Source organism: Manis javanica, chromosome 14 (genome assembly GCF_040802235.1).
Source record: "Manis javanica isolate MJ-LG chromosome 14, MJ_LKY, whole genome shotgun sequence".
NCBI lineage: Eukaryota > Metazoa > Chordata > Mammalia > Pholidota > Manidae > Manis > Manis javanica.
Window position 1 is genome coordinate 49738270 of NC_133169.1, and position 17126 is coordinate 49755395.

Consider the following 17126-nt stretch of genomic DNA (forward strand, 5'->3'; position numbering starts at 1 on the left):
ATGCTATACATTATTTTCAAGTAATAGTTTGATTTAAAAATCACTTTAAAAATAATTTCTGAAGCCAAATAAAAAATTCCATTCAAGCATTTTCAAACCAAAAATTACAGTATTTTACTGTGGGAGGTAGGTGGGGCTCCCAAACAAGAGAGGGTCTGTGATATTGGGAAGTCTGCACCACAACAATGAGCACTGAAACGGGAAAATCCAGGGACAGCAAAAGATGCATGTGTCTCTCCAAGGATATCTTCTGCCAAAATAATGTGATGGCAAACACACAGGGCTCCTCCCAGAGGAGGTATCCCTGGGGACAGGGACAGGGAAGCTCCTCATGGCAGGGAGGGGAGGGGTTTCCTCCAAGCATCAGCAGCAGAATCCTCTTCTAGAAAGGACACCTGTGGGCCCATTTCTCAGCAAAACATGCGTAAGTTGTGAAAATTAGTTTCTTAAAAAGTCTCTGGAAACTATCTTAAGAGCATAGAGGAAATGAAGAAAAAGGTCCTTAAGAAAATGTAGTCACACTTGGTAAGAACAGCGGGAGTTGCTGGCTTGTGAACCACAACCCGCTTCTTCACCCTCACTCTCAGCTCAGCTCAGCATGATGGAAGCACCACCCCAGGTGGGCACCACCATGAACCCAGGGCTCCCTCTCCCCAGCCCAGGTCAAGGTCAAGAGCTGCCATTATCTCCCCAAGAGGACAGACTGCCAGCATCTTTCATCCCACCCTCCAGCTGTGTGTTGCAAAAGCTAAGTCCTGAGTGAGTGCTTCTGAGGGGCCAGGACCCCCTTCCTCCACCCAGCCCCATTCACAGGGTGCTGCTTCAGAGAATGAAGAAGCTCTGAGCACCCTCACTCCAGCTGTCTCATAGGGTGGTCTTTTAGGGTTCCTGGACCCAGTTACAATGTGTCAGGGTTGGGGTGGCAGGGGGACAGTGGGGGATTCCCTAGACAAAACACAGAGCAATTCTCCGACACCAGAGAATTCAGCTCAGTTCTGACCCTGTCTGCCCAGGAACAGTGGGATCCCATGGGTTGAGGACTCGGTCCTGCCACACTCCCCCCCAAACCCCCACTTCAGATGCCAGTCCCAAGCCCCAGGCTGTTCCCTGTGCTTCTGACCCAGCTCTACAGATCTGAGGTTCTCATGAACACCTCATTAGAATCTATTGATTTGCTAGAGATGCTCACAGAACTCAGGGAAACACTTGGTGTTTATCAGTTCATTAATGAGTATGATAAAGGATACAAATCACTAACCAGATGAAGAGATGCATAGGGCAAGGTCCCAAACAAAGGAGCTTCTGTCCCTGTGGAGCCTGGGGGCCCTCCCGGGGCACGTGGAAATGTTCTGGTCCCCTAAGCATGGAACCTCTCTAAAAAGGGGGAAAAGGGGCAAAAAGCTGTTTTCCCAGATATCTATGAAGGTTTCATCATTGACTAAGTCATTGGCCATTGGCTGGTTCAACTCTCAGTCCCCCTCTCCCCTCCCTGGAAGTTTGAAGCAGGGACTGAAGTTCCAACCTCTAATTGTTACAGTAGGTGGATAGCCAGACAGGAGCAGGGAGGGACGTGGGGACTTTGGATGGTGCTTACATTCAGTTAGATGCTTGTTTATATTCTAAACATCCCATTTAAACTGTTCTCCCGGATGTGGGTAGGGAGGATATATGTAACAGACCTGCCAAACTGATTGGTTCCAACGTGGAGACCGTGACTTCACCTCAAAGTGCATTATGCACGCGTTAGCAGACTAAATATCACACCCCTTGGTGCGATTCCGAAGAAGACTATCTGAGGACAAAAAGAGGGTGTCACCTGGTTTCCTGGAAATCCCCTCCCTATTCTGAGAAGGGCCCCCACCCTGATGAATATTCCACCCCTGCTTAAACTCCCACTATAAGGCCACCAAGCGGACTCCCACCAGCTGTGCATGCTACTCATGAGTTCCTTCTCGATCAGTCAAGAACACTCTCCCAGGTTGAGGCCTCACCTAGCACGCAGGGAGATCTCCCTGGACTGGACTTCCTGACAACATAACCTCATGGTTCGTCCTCCTGGCCACCAGCCCCAGTCCTTGGGTGGGGTCCAAAAGTCTCCTTAACACAAGATGCCCATTTCCCCTTTGTGGCTCTGAAGCATTTTTTTTATTTTTAAGCAACTGCAGATAAAGACCACATACATCGGAGTGATCAAATATATATAATATATATATATATATAATATAATATATATATATATTATATAAATCATTATATTGCAGGTGGAGGTTCTGCACTGGGAGAAGCAACCCAAGAGCAGAGCCCCAGTCCCCAGCCAGTGCTCTGCTCACAAAGCCAGGGTGTCCCTCTGAGAAAGTGGGCTGCTGTCCCCACCACCCAGGGCGGAGCAGGGGCTCAGAGTTGGGAGCCCCAAGGACAAGAGGCAAGCTGTGGAACGGAGAACTCCTGAGCTGTACCCAGAGGAAATGACTTTATTTGAAGCAGTGGCAATGGTTGTACAACCTTGTGACTACACTCAAAAATGCCAATCACATACTTTAAAATGAATGTTATGTGAATTATATCTCGCGTTAAAGAACAGGGAAAAGGCAGGGTGACAAAGGCTGATGTGTGGGTATGGGGTTAACTGCAGTATTTCCTCTGCCTAGCCTTGGTCCATTTAGATACTGATAGGTGTTTCTTCCCACAACACTCCCAGACAAGGGCTGGAGGGAAGCTGTTCTTTCCTCACCTCTGTTGCAGTAATTGGTCTGCTGCCTGTCTGTCACCAGGGATCCACCCATGGGGTTGCTCTTGGAAGGGGTGGATGGAGAGGAGAACGTGCACTGGGATGGGAGTGATGGGGCTTGAGAGACGCAGCCAGAGGGGAAGAGCAGAGCTGGGCCTCATCGTGAGCAATGAACGGATTTCTCCCACTCTAGCTTTTCCTTAGACTGATTATGGCCTCACCAGTTTATTTGCTCTTCTCCAAGAACACCACTTCGTCCCAAATCCACAGTGGGGTGTTAGGGAAAGCAGGAGGGCCTCTCTGACACAAGGACACCTGATGGCAAGAATGAGCCAAAGATGGGTGCAGTTGGGAGGAGAGCATTCCAGGCAACTGCACCAACCCGTGCAAAGGCCCTGATGCAGAAACAACCTCTCTGTTGTCTTTCATTCATTCATTCTGCAAATATTATTCAACACCTACCCTGTGCTAGGCACTGTTCCCTGGGAACAAACCACCCTATAATATGATGCCAGAACATGAAAGCAACTGCTATGGGCTCAGAAGGAGAATTAAGCAGGAAGGAGAGAGAGTGTGGGATGGGAGGGGGGTCTGTGTGACACAGAGTGGTCAGGGAAAGCCTTACTGAGAAAAAGACATCTGAGCAAAGGGCTTGTGGAAGGGTGGGGAGTGGCCACAGAGAGGCGGAGGGGCCCTGATGGCAAGGGCCTGAGGCCACGGGAGGACCATGTACAGGACCGTGAGCAGGAGCCGATGGGGGGTGTAAGCAAACAGGTGATGTGGCTGGACTCATTTTCAAATGAGCAAGATGGCTCTGGCTGCTGTGGACACTGTACTCTCACCCGCCCACCACCCCACCGCCCACATTGGCAGTGCTAGGTAGCAAACTTTACTGAGGAGGTGAGACTGTTTTTTAAAGGGACTCTTATGTCACATAAGTCCCATATATGACACTGAGAAGAGCTCAAGAGCCCTGGGTCCCTAGATTTCTCAGGGCTTCATGTGGACCTTGGCCAGGGTGCTCAAATCCAGCAGTTTTAAAGGAACCATCCCTGTGGCACTTAGAGCAAAGGCAGAGTCCAGGGCCCCACCCCTGAGACTCAGGCTCAGGGATCCAAAATGCGCCCAGGAGTCACGTTAGGAACATCGTATCCAGGTGATGCCAACAGGTGGCCCACAATACCCACCTTGAAGAAACAGCAGCCTGGGCTCTGTAGAGTATGATGTCAAACCACAGACCATGCAGAGGCTCAGGGGGGGAGCCACATCCAGGCCCAGACCCCTTTGGCCTGGCCTGCAGGATGGTTGCAATTTAATTACTTGGTAGCAACCATTTCAAATTGGAGATTACTGTTGACCTTCAAACAGCATGGGAGTTACAGGCACTGTCCTCCCCATGCAACCACCACACAGTTGAAAATCCATGTACAATTTTTGACCCCCAAGAAACTTTAACTGCTAGTAGCCCACTATTAACCAGAAGCCTAACAGATAACATGAACAGTTGGTTAACACATATTTTGTATGTTTCATATATTATATACTGTATTCTTATAATAAAGTAGAGAAAAGAAAATGTGTTCTCAAATTGTTGCAAATCTCCAAAAATTTTTCTAATATATTTAATTGTAAAAAATTCTTCATATAAGTGGACCCACACAGTTCAGACCCATGTTGTTCAAGGATCATATACCAATCTGGGTCTTGGCTTCTCTTACGAAGCTGCACTATCTGCTGGCTCTGGGCCATGGTGATTCTGCATGATCCCCAGTGGCCTCGTTGCCCATTCCTGTGGGCTGTGTTCAGTTGGGTTCTGGAGGCTGAGAGGGCCACAAGGATGGCGTCCACATGTTTTCAAGTGAAATCCATTCACGCCCTCTGTGGTCTGCTCTGGGCCTAATTTTCCATCCACTTGAAAATTACAGTATTCTTTTTTTCTTTTCACATCTAGAAGAGCTTCCAGAACATGTCCGGTGTGTGTATCTGGCAGCCCTTCCTTCTGAGAGATGGAGTCAGGACTTGTGCTGGCAAAGCTAGAGAGGAGCAATAGGGCCCCTGGAGAAGAGCCTGGCTGTGAGGGCCAAGGAGGAGTGCAGAGGACAGAGGCTGTGCAGTGAGCCTGGGGCCATGCAGAGGTTCCTATCCCGACCTGCAGGAGGACAGGGGACAGAGGTTGTGCAATGAGCCTGGGGCCATGCAGAGGTTCCTATCCTGACCTCCAGGAGGACAGAGGCTATGCAGTGAGCCTGGGGCCATGCAGAGGTTCCTATCCTGACCTGCAGGAGGACAGGGGACAGAGGTTGTGCAATGAGCCTGGGGCCATGCAGAGGTTCCTATCCTGACCTGCAGTAGGACAGAGGCTGTGCAGTGAGCCTGGGCCAGAGAGTTGCAGTAGTGAAACTGGCCCCTTTCACTCCATCAGCAGATGCCTTGGAAGCCTGTGCTGTGCCAGGCACAGCATCAGTGCTGAAACAGGTGATGGTGGTGAGCAGTGGCCTCTAACCGTAGCTGGGGAGACAGGCGTGTATGGCAGGATGGATTGAACCTTTTGCCCTGGCCACTGGGGAGCTTACTGGAGCTTGGAGAGGTTATATAAGCATGGCAATGTTCATGGGGATATTCAGAAGAAAGCATATCCCATTACTATGGGGACCCTCTGTAGGGCAAAAAAGCCCCCAAGGAAGCACAAGACACCATGTGATTGTGTCTGATTCACAGCCCCTCCCCAAGATGTGTTTGTCCTGACCCCAGGGATCTACAGCTGTTAATTACATGGCGAAAGGGACTGGGTAGATGTGATTGAATCAAGGATCTGGAGATGGAAGCTTCTCCTGGATTATCCAGGAGGCCTTAATATAGTCACATGCATTCTTAGACGAGGGAGGCAGGGGGAGATTTGACACAGATGAAGGGATGGGGTGGAGGAGGCAGAGGCTGGGGGAACTCACTTTGGAGGAAGGGCCTGAGCCCAGGAATACAAGCGGCCACTAGAGGCTGAAAGAGGCAGGGAAACAGAGCTTCCCCTGGAGCCCTCCCACCCCCCAGGAGCCGGCCCTGCCCACACCTTGACTTGTGCGGTGACACTGACTTTGGATTTTTGCCTCCATATCTGTCCAAGTATAAATGAGTGCAGCTTTAAGCCACCACGTGTGGTGGTTTGTATTGCAGCCCCAGAGAGCAAATACATGGATTCTCACCCAGTCCCCTGAGCTGGAAAAATGTCTGCAGCGGCTACAGCAGTTGCAGAGAAAGCTAATGGTCACAGGCTAACTGTGTGTGACTCTAGGGACCCTGAGAACAAGACCTACCATGGCTTTGCTGATGCAGACCCCTGGACTGAAAGTTCCGGCCCACCCCTCCACGCCACCCCTCCATCAGCAGGAACGCACAGCTCAGTCCCCCCCCCCCCCCCGGGTTAGGGTAGCAGCTGGCAAGAAGTATCACCCATTGTGGATAAAGTGAAGGTTCCTGTGGCCAGGATTCTCACCTGGTTCTGGTTGGCTAGCTCACTACACATGTGTGGGCAATTCGTTGCTATTGACTCTATATGAAGAGCTCCACCCAATGCTTTGGGTAACATGGTGGGACAGCCGCAAGGCCACAGGAGAGCAGAGGCTGCGGTGGTGGCAGTGCTGAGGACAGAGACTGAGGCGGCTGCAGCGCAGGAGAGGCCCAGAAGCAGAGACCGGCTTGCTGCACGCAGACTCGCTCTAAGTGGACGGGATTCTAGTGACTGACCTGCCACTGTGGGAATAAACTTGAGTACAAACCCTTTCACCCCAAGAATATTCCATTGTCATTTTTCAGTTTCATTGAATCCGTGGTGAACTTGCCAGGGGCTGAAACCCATTGGCAGGACACTGCCCCATGAGGGCTCTCTGACGACCCCAGGCCTCCAGCAGTCCCTAGGCCATGGGCCCGCCCTCTGGCTCCCAGTGCAGGGAGGCAGCATCGACCTCCTTGGCTTCCACGGGGGCGGTGAGGCTGCAGCATGTCACACTTTCAGGGACCAGAGCCTAGGATGCCCAGGTGGTCCCTGAAGGAAGAGGAAGCTGTCCCTGCCATGTGGGACCCGGCCCGGGGCTGGGTGCCCCTCACTGCTATGCTCTCCCCCTGGAGGAGCTCGGGCTCGGGGGAACCTCCGTCTCACTCTGCCTTCTCTTCTGCCTTCCCCTCCCTTCCCTCCTCCCTTCCTTTGCCTCCCTTCCTCCTTTCCTTCCTTCCTTTCTTCTGTGCTATAAATTGAATGCTTGTGTCCCTCCAAAATTAGTATGTTGAAGCCCACAAATAGGATTAGTGGCTCCATAAAAGTGGTTCAAGAAAGCTCCCTTGCCGCTTCCACCATGTGAAGTTACAGCAAAAAGACAGCCGTCTAGGGAGCCGGCTCTCACCCAGCACTGAACCCGCTGGCATCTTGGTCTGGGACTCCCAGCCCCCAGAACGGTGAGAAATAAATTTCTGTTATTTATTAGCTACCCAATCTATGGTATTTTTTGTTACAGCAGCCCAAGTGGACTAAGACACTCTAAAACCAAATCATTTTCTCTAATCATATTAATAATACATTATTATATCACTATGATTACTTTTCATTGAATGATACTTAAAAACATAAAGAAAAAGTAAAAATCAATGGAAATCCATCATCCAGAAATATCTACTGTTAACCTTTTAATAAATATACTCTAGAAATTATTAGAATTTCTTTGCATATCTGCCTTCACATAAATAAGTTTATGTCTCTGTGTTCACATAATCAGGTGAGGTTTCCAGTGTTAATTTTTTCCTTTCCCTCTCCTTCCCCTCCACCCGATCACTGCCCCCAGAGGTAATCTAATATGCACTCCTCCATATTCTATGTGATTTTCATCACTCACACAAAGGTTTTGGGTGCTTTACGAAAACTGAGTTCTACCCCCTGTGCCCACAGGGCCAGCAGCCTGCTGAAGGGCCCTCCCTAGCTGCCCTCCTCATTCACACCCCGAAATCCCATCTCCCTCTTTATTCTAGGGTTGGGTCCCCTCACTAGGAGGAGCTCTTTCTCAAGGTGAGGTCCAAGTTTGGAGTCTTTTAAAATGAGTGGTATGGGGATGATTTCAGGGTGCCAAGACACCTAGGACCCGGGCATAGAGTTCTCTGTGGCCCCCCTCCCCCCTTTTGCCCTATTTGTGTCAGTTATAGATGCATTCAGGTGTAAACAGTGGGAAATCTTTCACATAGTGGTTTAAACAAAGAAGTGCAGAAGAATGCAGGGGCCACGGACCCCATGCCTTCACCCTCGCTTCTCCACCACCTGTGCCGTGTGGCTTCCATCCTCATGACCACACGTGAGCAGGAGGAAGGGAATGTGGCACCAGAAGATCTTCTCTCTCACACATTGGCAAGAAACACATGTTGTCTGGAGTGTGCCCGGAGGATGGGCACATTCTTTTATTGTTTGCTTTATGTATTCCAAGTCCTTTAAACTGATGCTCAATAAACATGTGCTGAATGAATGAGTGGACAGATGGATGGGTGGGAGGATGGATGGATGGATAGATGGATGGGTGGAGATCCACACAGGAAGCCTTTTACCTCCTACAGCTCCTATAGTGGAGTCAGGCAAGGAAGAAGGGACTGGAGTGGCCACTGAGTGACCCGTCACAGAAACTCAGGCAGGCACATAGTCTACTACCCTTCCCTACGGGACTTCATCCTCCATAGGTGGGCTCTCTTGGAGATTTCCTTTTTCATATATCTGAGCAGATCTGGATATCCTGACCCCAAACTTTCTTAGGAGATTCTTACCTACCATGGGCATATTCTTCCCTGGAAAGATGAGTTCTCCACCTTTGTGTAACTTCTCCTTTGTGCAAAAATGATTGGCAGGAATGAGAGCCAACTGAGATTCCAGCAGGGGTAATGGGCTGCCCCACCCCGGCTTTCAGTAACAACATTAAAAACCAAATTGGCATAATTTTTGAAAAGGACTTCTTATAGGAACATTGCCAACATTCACATCCCGTGTGCGGCAATAATGTGAGATCTCTCTTTAGCAAAGATGCACACAGTTGATAGATTAAATTTATGTCTATTTTTCCCCCTAAGTATAGGGGTAGAATCATTAAATGTACAGGAGAATTTGACTGAGGGCAACCTGGGCCACCACCCCCAACTCTGCCAAGCCAATACTTCTTAATACCCCAATCTGTCTACGCTTAGCTCCACCTGCCACAATCCTACTCCTTCTAATAGGTTCCCCAGTGGTCTCCTGATGGGTCATGAGAGAGCGTTTTTTGGTTTTTTTTTGATATTTTAACTTTATTTTTGTTTTAATTTTGGAAAGATAATACACATACATTGCTAAAGGTTTTTAAAGAGTACAAAAAGGGGAACAGAAAAAAAGTCATCTCCTCCCCACCCTTGACTGCATTGTCTTTGCACACATTGTGACCACATCTGTAGGAGAGAGTTTTTAATTTGGACTTGCTCAAAGACCCCATGCATTTTACAAAGTGAGAAATAGTGCACAGTTTTCTTACAGCTTTTTTTTTTTTGAGAGGGCATCTCTCATATTTATTGATCAAATGGTTGTTAACAACAATAAAATTCAGTATAGGGGGGTCAATGCTCAATGTACAATCATTAATCCATCTCAAGTCTAATTCTCGTCAGTCTCCAATCTTCTGAAGCATAACAAACAAGTTCTTACATGGTGAACGAATTCTTACACAGTGAATAAATTCTTACATGGTGAACAGTACAAGGGCATTCATCACAGAAACTTTCGGTTTTGATCACGCATTATGACCTATAAACAATCAGGTCAAATATGAATATTCGTTTGATTTTTGTACTTGATTTATATGTTGATCCCACATTTCTCCCTTTATTATTATAATTATTTTTATTTTTAATAAAATGCTGAAGTGGTGCAAGATAAAGGTAGAAAACATAGTTTAGTGCTGTAAGAGGGCAAATGTAGATGATCAGATGATCAGGTGTGTGCCTATGGACTAAGTATTAATCCAGGCTAGACAAGGGCAGCAAAACATCCACGGATGCAGAAGATTTCTCTCAAAGCAGAGGGGGTGAGGTTCTGGGCCTCACCTCTGTTGATCCCCAAATTCTCACCTGATGGCCCCCTTGCGACTGTGCCTGTCTTAGGTTGTTCCTCCCTTGAGGAATCTTACCCGTCTCTGGCTAACCAGTCATCTTCCGGGGCCATACAGGGAAATGTAAAGTTGGTAAGTGAGAGAGAAGCCACATTGTTTGAAAAGGTTAGCTTTTTACTTCTTTGCAGATTTATGCCCTGTGGCTTCTATGCCCAGCACTTGTCTCGAGGTATCTTTACCACCTGGAGGAATTATGATACTCGGTAAATTCGATATGAGGCACGAATTGTATTTAAGGGTTGTAATTAAGAAGAAAGAAGAAAAGCTACAGATGTAGCATATGGAAGGAAACATGGGAGGATTGATAATTTCTTTGACGTATCTTCTTGTAGAGTACCTTAAGTATGTATAGGTTTTAAACTACTAACTGATTTGCACACACATATTAACATAATAGGAATACGGTGACATAAACAAAGCAAATCTATAATTACCATCCATCTCCAGTGAAGCCAAGAAAACCATTTAGGCACCCTAGGCATTTGTGAAAATTTGTCTATGATATGATGGATATTGTCCAACTGTACTTGAACAGTCTGAGAGAAATCAGACAAATTAAAGCAGCCCATTTCTGGGATCTGTTCACATCCCATATGTTCTTTTAACCGTAGATAGTCTATAGTCATAAGATTTTGGAGTGCTACACCTTGCACCCCTCCCAACTCCTGGTTGAGTACCAACAGTACAGATCCGGTCAAATTCGTTGTCTCACTGTATGCACATGCCCACCTAGACATCTCCCTCCTCATTCCTATGACAAGTCCAGGAGACGGTGGGCTGGATGCACCCACAACCGCAGCATCGTCCGGATCCCAGTGGAGGCTTTTTGATGATCATCCCCCGGCACAAGTCCTCCAGAGAGTGCTGATGCCGGAAGCTCCTCCTCATATCGTATCTTAGTTCATTTTCTGGGTATCCAAGCTAGGCCTTGATCTTTTGCATAGAAACAAACAGACCCTTTGCCCACACTTTGACATGCCCTCTATACCACTGTGCAGAACTCATTGGAAGTCAGCACACAGTAACTGCTTTTTTTTTTTTTTTTATTAAGAGAAAGGAATATTATCAGAAAAGAGTACCTCCATAGCTGATCGTCTGACACCCTTTAAGTGATCAACATTAAGGATATTTAAAGCATGCGTTGATCTTTGATTTACCAATAGTTTTATCAATCAAGGAGTAATCCCCCTTTTCTTTCTTTCTTTCTTTCTTTCCTTTTTTTTTTTTTAATTTTTAATCTATACTTACATGAAGAATACTATGTTTACTATGCTCTCCCCTATATCAGGTCCCCCCTAACAACCACATTACGGTTACTGTCCATCAGCTTAGCCAAATGTGTAGAGTCACTACTTGTCCTCTCTGTGTTGTGCAGCCCACCCTCCCCTTTCTCCCTCCCCCCCATGCATGCTAATCTTAATACCCCCTTTCTTCTCCCCCCTCCCTTATCCCTCCCTGCCCACCCATCCTCCCCAGTTCCTTTCCCTTTGGTACCTGTTAGTCCATTTTTGGGTTCTGTAATTCCGCTGCTGTTTTGTTCCTTCAGTTTTTCCTTTGTTCCTATACTCCTCAGATGAGTGAAATCATTTGGTATTTCTCTTTCTCCACTTGGCTTATTTCACTGAGCATAATACTCTCCAGCTCCATCCATGTTGCTGCAAATGGTTGGATTTTTCCACTTCTTATGGCTGAGTAGTATTCCATTGTGTATATGTACCACATTTTCTTCATCCATTCATCTACTGATGGACATTTAGGTTGCTTCCAATTCTTGGCTATTGTAAATAGTGCTGCGATAAACATAGGGGTGCATCTGTCTTTCTCAAACTTGATTGCTGCGTTCTTAGGGTAAATTCCTAGGAGTGGAATTCCTGGGTCAAATGGTAGGTCTGTTTTGAGCATTTTGATGAACCTCCATACTGCTTTCCACAATGGTTGAACTAATTTACATTCCCACCAGCAGTGTAGGAGGGTTCCCCTTTCTCCACAGCCTCACCAACATTTGTTGTTGTTTGTCTTTTGGATGGCAGCTATCCTTACTGGTGTGAGGTTATACCTCATTGTAGTTTTAATTTGCATTTCTCTGATAATTAGCGATGTGGAGCATCTTTTCATGTGTCTCTTGGCCATCTGTATTTCTTTTTTAGAAAACTGTCTGTTCAGTTCCTCTGCCCATTTTTTAATTGGGTTATTTGTTTTTTGTTTGTTGAGGCGTGTGAGCTCTTTATATATTCTGGACGTCAAGCCTTTATCGGATCTGTCATTTTCAAATATATTCTCCCATACTGTAGGGTTCCTTTTTGTTCTATTGATGGTGTCTTTCGCTGTACAGAAGCTTTTCAGCTTAATGTAGTCCCACTTGCTCATTTTTGCTGTTGTTTTCCTTGCCCGGGGAGATATGTTCAAGAAGGGGTCACTCATGTTTATGTCTAAGAGGTTTTTGCCTATGTTTTTTTCCAAGAGTTTAATGGTTTCATGACTTACATTCAGGTCTTTGATCCATTTTGACTTTACCTTTGTATATGGGGTTAGACAATGGTCCAGTTTCATTCTCCTACATGTAGCTGTCCAGTTTTGCCAGCACCATCTGTTGAAGAGACTGTCATTTTGCCATTGTATGTCCATGGCTCCTTTATCAAATATTAATTGACCATATATGTTTGGGTTAATGTCTGGAGTCTCTAATCTGTTCCACTGGTCTGTGGCTCTGTTCTTGTGCCAGTGCCAAATTGTCTTGATTACTATGGCTTTGTAGTAGAGCTTGAAGTTGGGGAGTGAGATCCCCCCTACTTTATTCTTCTTTTTCAGGATTGCTTTGGCTATTCGGGGTCTTTGGTGTTTCCATATGAATTTTTGAATTATTTGTTCCAGTTCGTTGAAGAATGTTGGTGGTAATTTGATAGGGATTGCATCAAATCTGTATATTGCTTTGGGCAGGATGGCCATTTTGACGATATTAATTCTTCCTAGCCATGAGCATGGGATGAGTTTCCATTTATTAGTGTCTCCTTTAATTTCTCTTAAGAGTGACTTGTAGTTTTCAGAGTATAAGTCTTTCACTTCTTTGGTTAGGTTTATTCCTAGGTATTTTATTCTTTTTGATGCAATGGTGAATGGAATTGTTTTCCTGATTTCTCTTTCTGTTGATTCATTGTTAGTGTATAGGAAAGCTACAGATTTCTGTGTGTTAATTTTGTATCCTGCAACTTAGCTGTATTCCGATATCAGTTCTAGTAGTTTTGGAGTGGAGTCTTTAGAGTTTTTTATGTACAGTATCATATCATCTGCAAATAGTGACAGTTTAACTTCTTCTTTACCAATCTGGATTCCTTGTATTTCTTTGTTTTGTCTGATTGCCGTGGCTAGGACCTCCAGTACTATGTTAAATAACAGTGGGGAGAGTGGGCATTCCTGTCTGGTTCCCGATCTCAGAGGAAATGCTTTCAGCTTCTCGCTGTTCAGTATAATGCTGGCTGTGGGTTTATCATATATGGCCTTTATTATGTTGAGGTACTTGCCCTCTATTCCCATTTTGCTGAGAGTTTTTATCATGAATGGATGTTGAATTTTGTCAAATGCTTTTTCAGCATCTATGGAGATGATCATGTGGTTTTTGTCTTTCTTTTTGTTGATGTGGTGGATGATGTTGATGGATTTTCGAATGTTGTACCATCCTTGCATCCCTGGGATGAATCCCACTTGGTCATGGTGTATGATCCTTTTGATATACTGTTGAATTCTGTTTGCTAATATTTTATTGAGTATTTTTGCATCTACATTCATCAGGGATATTGGTCTGTAATTTTCTGTTTTGGTGGGGTCTTTGCCTGGTTTTGGTATTAGGGTGATGTTGGCTTCATAGAATGAGTTTGGGAATATTCCCTTTTCTTCTATTTTTTGGAACACTTTAAGGAGAATAGGTATTATGTCTTCTCTGTGTGTCTGATAAAATTCCGAGGTAAATCCGTCCGGCCCCGGGGTTTTGTTCTTGGGTAGTTTTTTGATTACCGTTTCAACTTCTTTGCTCGTAATTGGTTTGTTTAACTTTTGTGTTTCTTCCTTGGTCAGTCTTGGGAGGTTGTATTTTTCTAGGAAGTTGTCCATTTCTTCTAGATTTTCCAGCTTGTTGGCATATAGGTTTTCATAGTAGTCTTTAATAATTCTTTGTATTTCTGTGGAGTCTGTCGTGATTTTTCCATTCTCATTTCTGATTATGTTGATTTGTGTTGATTCTCTTTTTCTCTTAATAAGTTGGGCTAGAGGCTTATCTATTTTGTTTATTTTCTCAAAGAACCAGCTCTTGGTTTCGTTGATTTTTGCTATTGTTTTATTCTTCTCAATTTTGTTTATTTCTTCTCTGATCTTTATTATGTCCCTCCTTCTGCTGACTTTAAGCCTCATTTGTTCTTCTTTTTCCAGTTTCCATAATTGTGATGGTAGACTATTCATTTGGGATTGTTCTTCCTTCTTCAAGTGTGCCTGGATTGCTATATACTTTCCTCTTAAGACTGCTTTCGCTGAGTCCCACAGAAGTTGGGGCTTAGTGTTGTTGTTGTCATTTGTTTCTATATATTCCTTGATCTCTATTTTGATTTGTTCATTGATCCATTGATTATTTAGTAGCATGTTGTTAAGCCTCCATGTGTTTGTGAGCCTTTTTGTTTTCTTTGTAGAATTTATTTCTACTTTTATACCTTTGTGGTCTGAAAAATTGGTTGGTAGAATTTCAATATTTTGGAGTTTACTGAGGTTCTTTTTGTGAGCTAGTATGTGGCCTATTCTGGAGAATGTTCCATGTGCACTTGAAAAGAATGCATATCCTGTTGCTTTTTGATGTAGAGTTCTATAGATGTCTATTAGGTCCATCTGTTCTAGGGTGTTGTTCAGTGCCTCTGTGTCCTTACTTATTTTCTGCCTGGTGGATCTATCCTTCGGGGTGAGTGGTGTGTTGAAGTCTCCTAAAATGAATGCATTGCAGTCTATTTCCCTCTTTAGTTCTGTTAGTATTTGCTTCACATATGCTGGTGCTCCTGTATTGGGTGCATATATATTTAGAATGGTTATATCCTCTTGTTGGACTGAGCCCTTTATCATTATGTAGTGTCCTTCTTTATCTCTTGTTACTTTCTTTGTTTTGAAGTCTATTTTGTCTGATATTAGTACTGCAACCCCTGCTTTCTTCTCACTGTTGTTTGCCTGAAATATGTTTTTCCATCCCTTGACTTTTAGTCTATGCTTATCTTTGGGTTTAAGGTGAGTTTCTTGTAAGCAGCATATAGATGGATCTTGCTTTTTTATCCATTCTATTACTCTGTGTCTTTTGATTGGTGCATTAAGTCCATTTACATTTAGGGTGACTATTGAGAGATATGTACTTATTGTCATTTCAGGCTTTAGATTCGTGGTTACCAAAGGTTCAAGGTTAGCTTCTTTAGTATCTTACTGCCTAACTTAGCTCACTTATTGAGCTGTTATATACACTGTCTGGAGATTTTTTTCTTCTCTCCCTTCTTATTCCTCCTCCTCCATTCTTCATATGTTGTGTGTTTTGTTCTGTGCTCTTTTTAGGGGTGCTCCCATTTAGAACAGTCCCTGTAGGATGCCCTGTAGAGGTGGTTTGTGGGAAGCAAATTCCCTCAGCTTTTACTTGTCTGGGAATTGTTTAATCCCGCCATCATATTTAAATGATAGTCGTGCTGGATACAGTATCCTTGGTTCAAGGTCCTTCTGTTTCATTGCATTAAGTATATCATGCCATTCTCTTCTGGCCTGTAGGGTTTCTGTCAAGAAGTCTGATGTTAGCCTGATGGGTTTTCCTTTATAGGTGACCTTTTTCTCTCTAGCTGCCTTTAAAACTCTTTCCTTGTCCTTGATCCTTGCCATTTTAATTACTATGTGTCTTGGTGTTGTTCTCCTTGGATCCTTTCTGTTGGGGGTTCTGTGTGATTCCATTGTTTGTTCAATTATTTCCTCCCCCAGTTTGGGGAAGTTTTCAGCAATTATTTCTTCAAAGAGACTTTCTATCCCTTTTCCTCTTTCTTCCTCTTCTGGTATCCCTATAATACGAATGTTATTCCTTTTGTATTGGTCACATATTTCTCTTAGTGTTGTTTCATTCCTGGAGATCCTTTTATCTCTCTCTATGTCAGCTTCTATACGTTCCTGTTCTCTGGCTTCTATTCCTTCAATGGCCTCTTGCATCTTATCCATTCTGCTTATAAATCCTTCCAGGGATTGTTTCACTTCTGTGATCTCCTTTCTGACATCTGTGATCTCCCTCCGGACTTCATCCCACTGCTCTTGCATTTTTCTCTGCATCTCCTCCCATTGCTCTTGCATTTTTCTGTGCATCTCTGTCAGCATGTTCATGATTTTTATTTTGAATTTTTCAGGAGGACTGGTTAGGTCTGTCTCCTTCTCAGGTGTTGTCTCTGTGATCTTTGTCTGCCTGTAGTTTTGTCTTTTCATGGTGATAGAGATAGTGTGCACAGCTGGTACAAGTGACCGCTGGAAGAGCTTCCCTTCTTGTTGGTTTGTGGCCTTCCTCACCTGGGAGAATAGCGACCTCTAGTGGCTTGTGCTGGGCAGCTGTGTGCAGACAGGGCTTCTGCTTCCTGCCCGGTCGCTATGGGGTTTATCTCCACTGTTGCTGTGGGCGTGGCCTGGCTGGGGCTGCTCCTCCAAAATGGTGGAGCCCCGTTGGAGGGGGAGCGGCTGGGTGGCTTTTTATCTCCATAAGGGGCCTCTGTGCTCCCTGCTGCCCAGAGGGTTAGAGTGCCCAGAGATCCCCAGATTCCCTGCCTCTGGTCTAAGTGACCTGTCCTGCCCCTTTAAGACTTCCAAAAAGCACTCTCCAAACCACAACAACAACAGCAACAATTAGAGAGGGAACAGAAAAAAAAGAAAGAAAGAAAAATAAAAAACACTTGATTTTTTTTTTTTTTGTCCTCAGGCGCCGGTCCCAGGCACCCGCTCACTGGTCCTGCTGCCCTGCCTCCCTAGCACCAGGGTCCCTGTCCCTTCAAGGCTTCCAAAAAGCACCCGCCCACTGGTCCCGCAGGGAAAAACACGTGATATTCTTTGTCCTCAGGCTCCGGTCCCAGGCACCCGCTCTCTGGTCCTGCTGCCCTGCCTCCCTAGCACCAGGGTCCCTGTCCCTTTAAGGCTTCCAAAAAGCACTCGCCAAAAAGAGAAAAAAAAAGGGGAAAAACGCGCGATTTCCTCCATCCTCAGGTGCCGGTCCC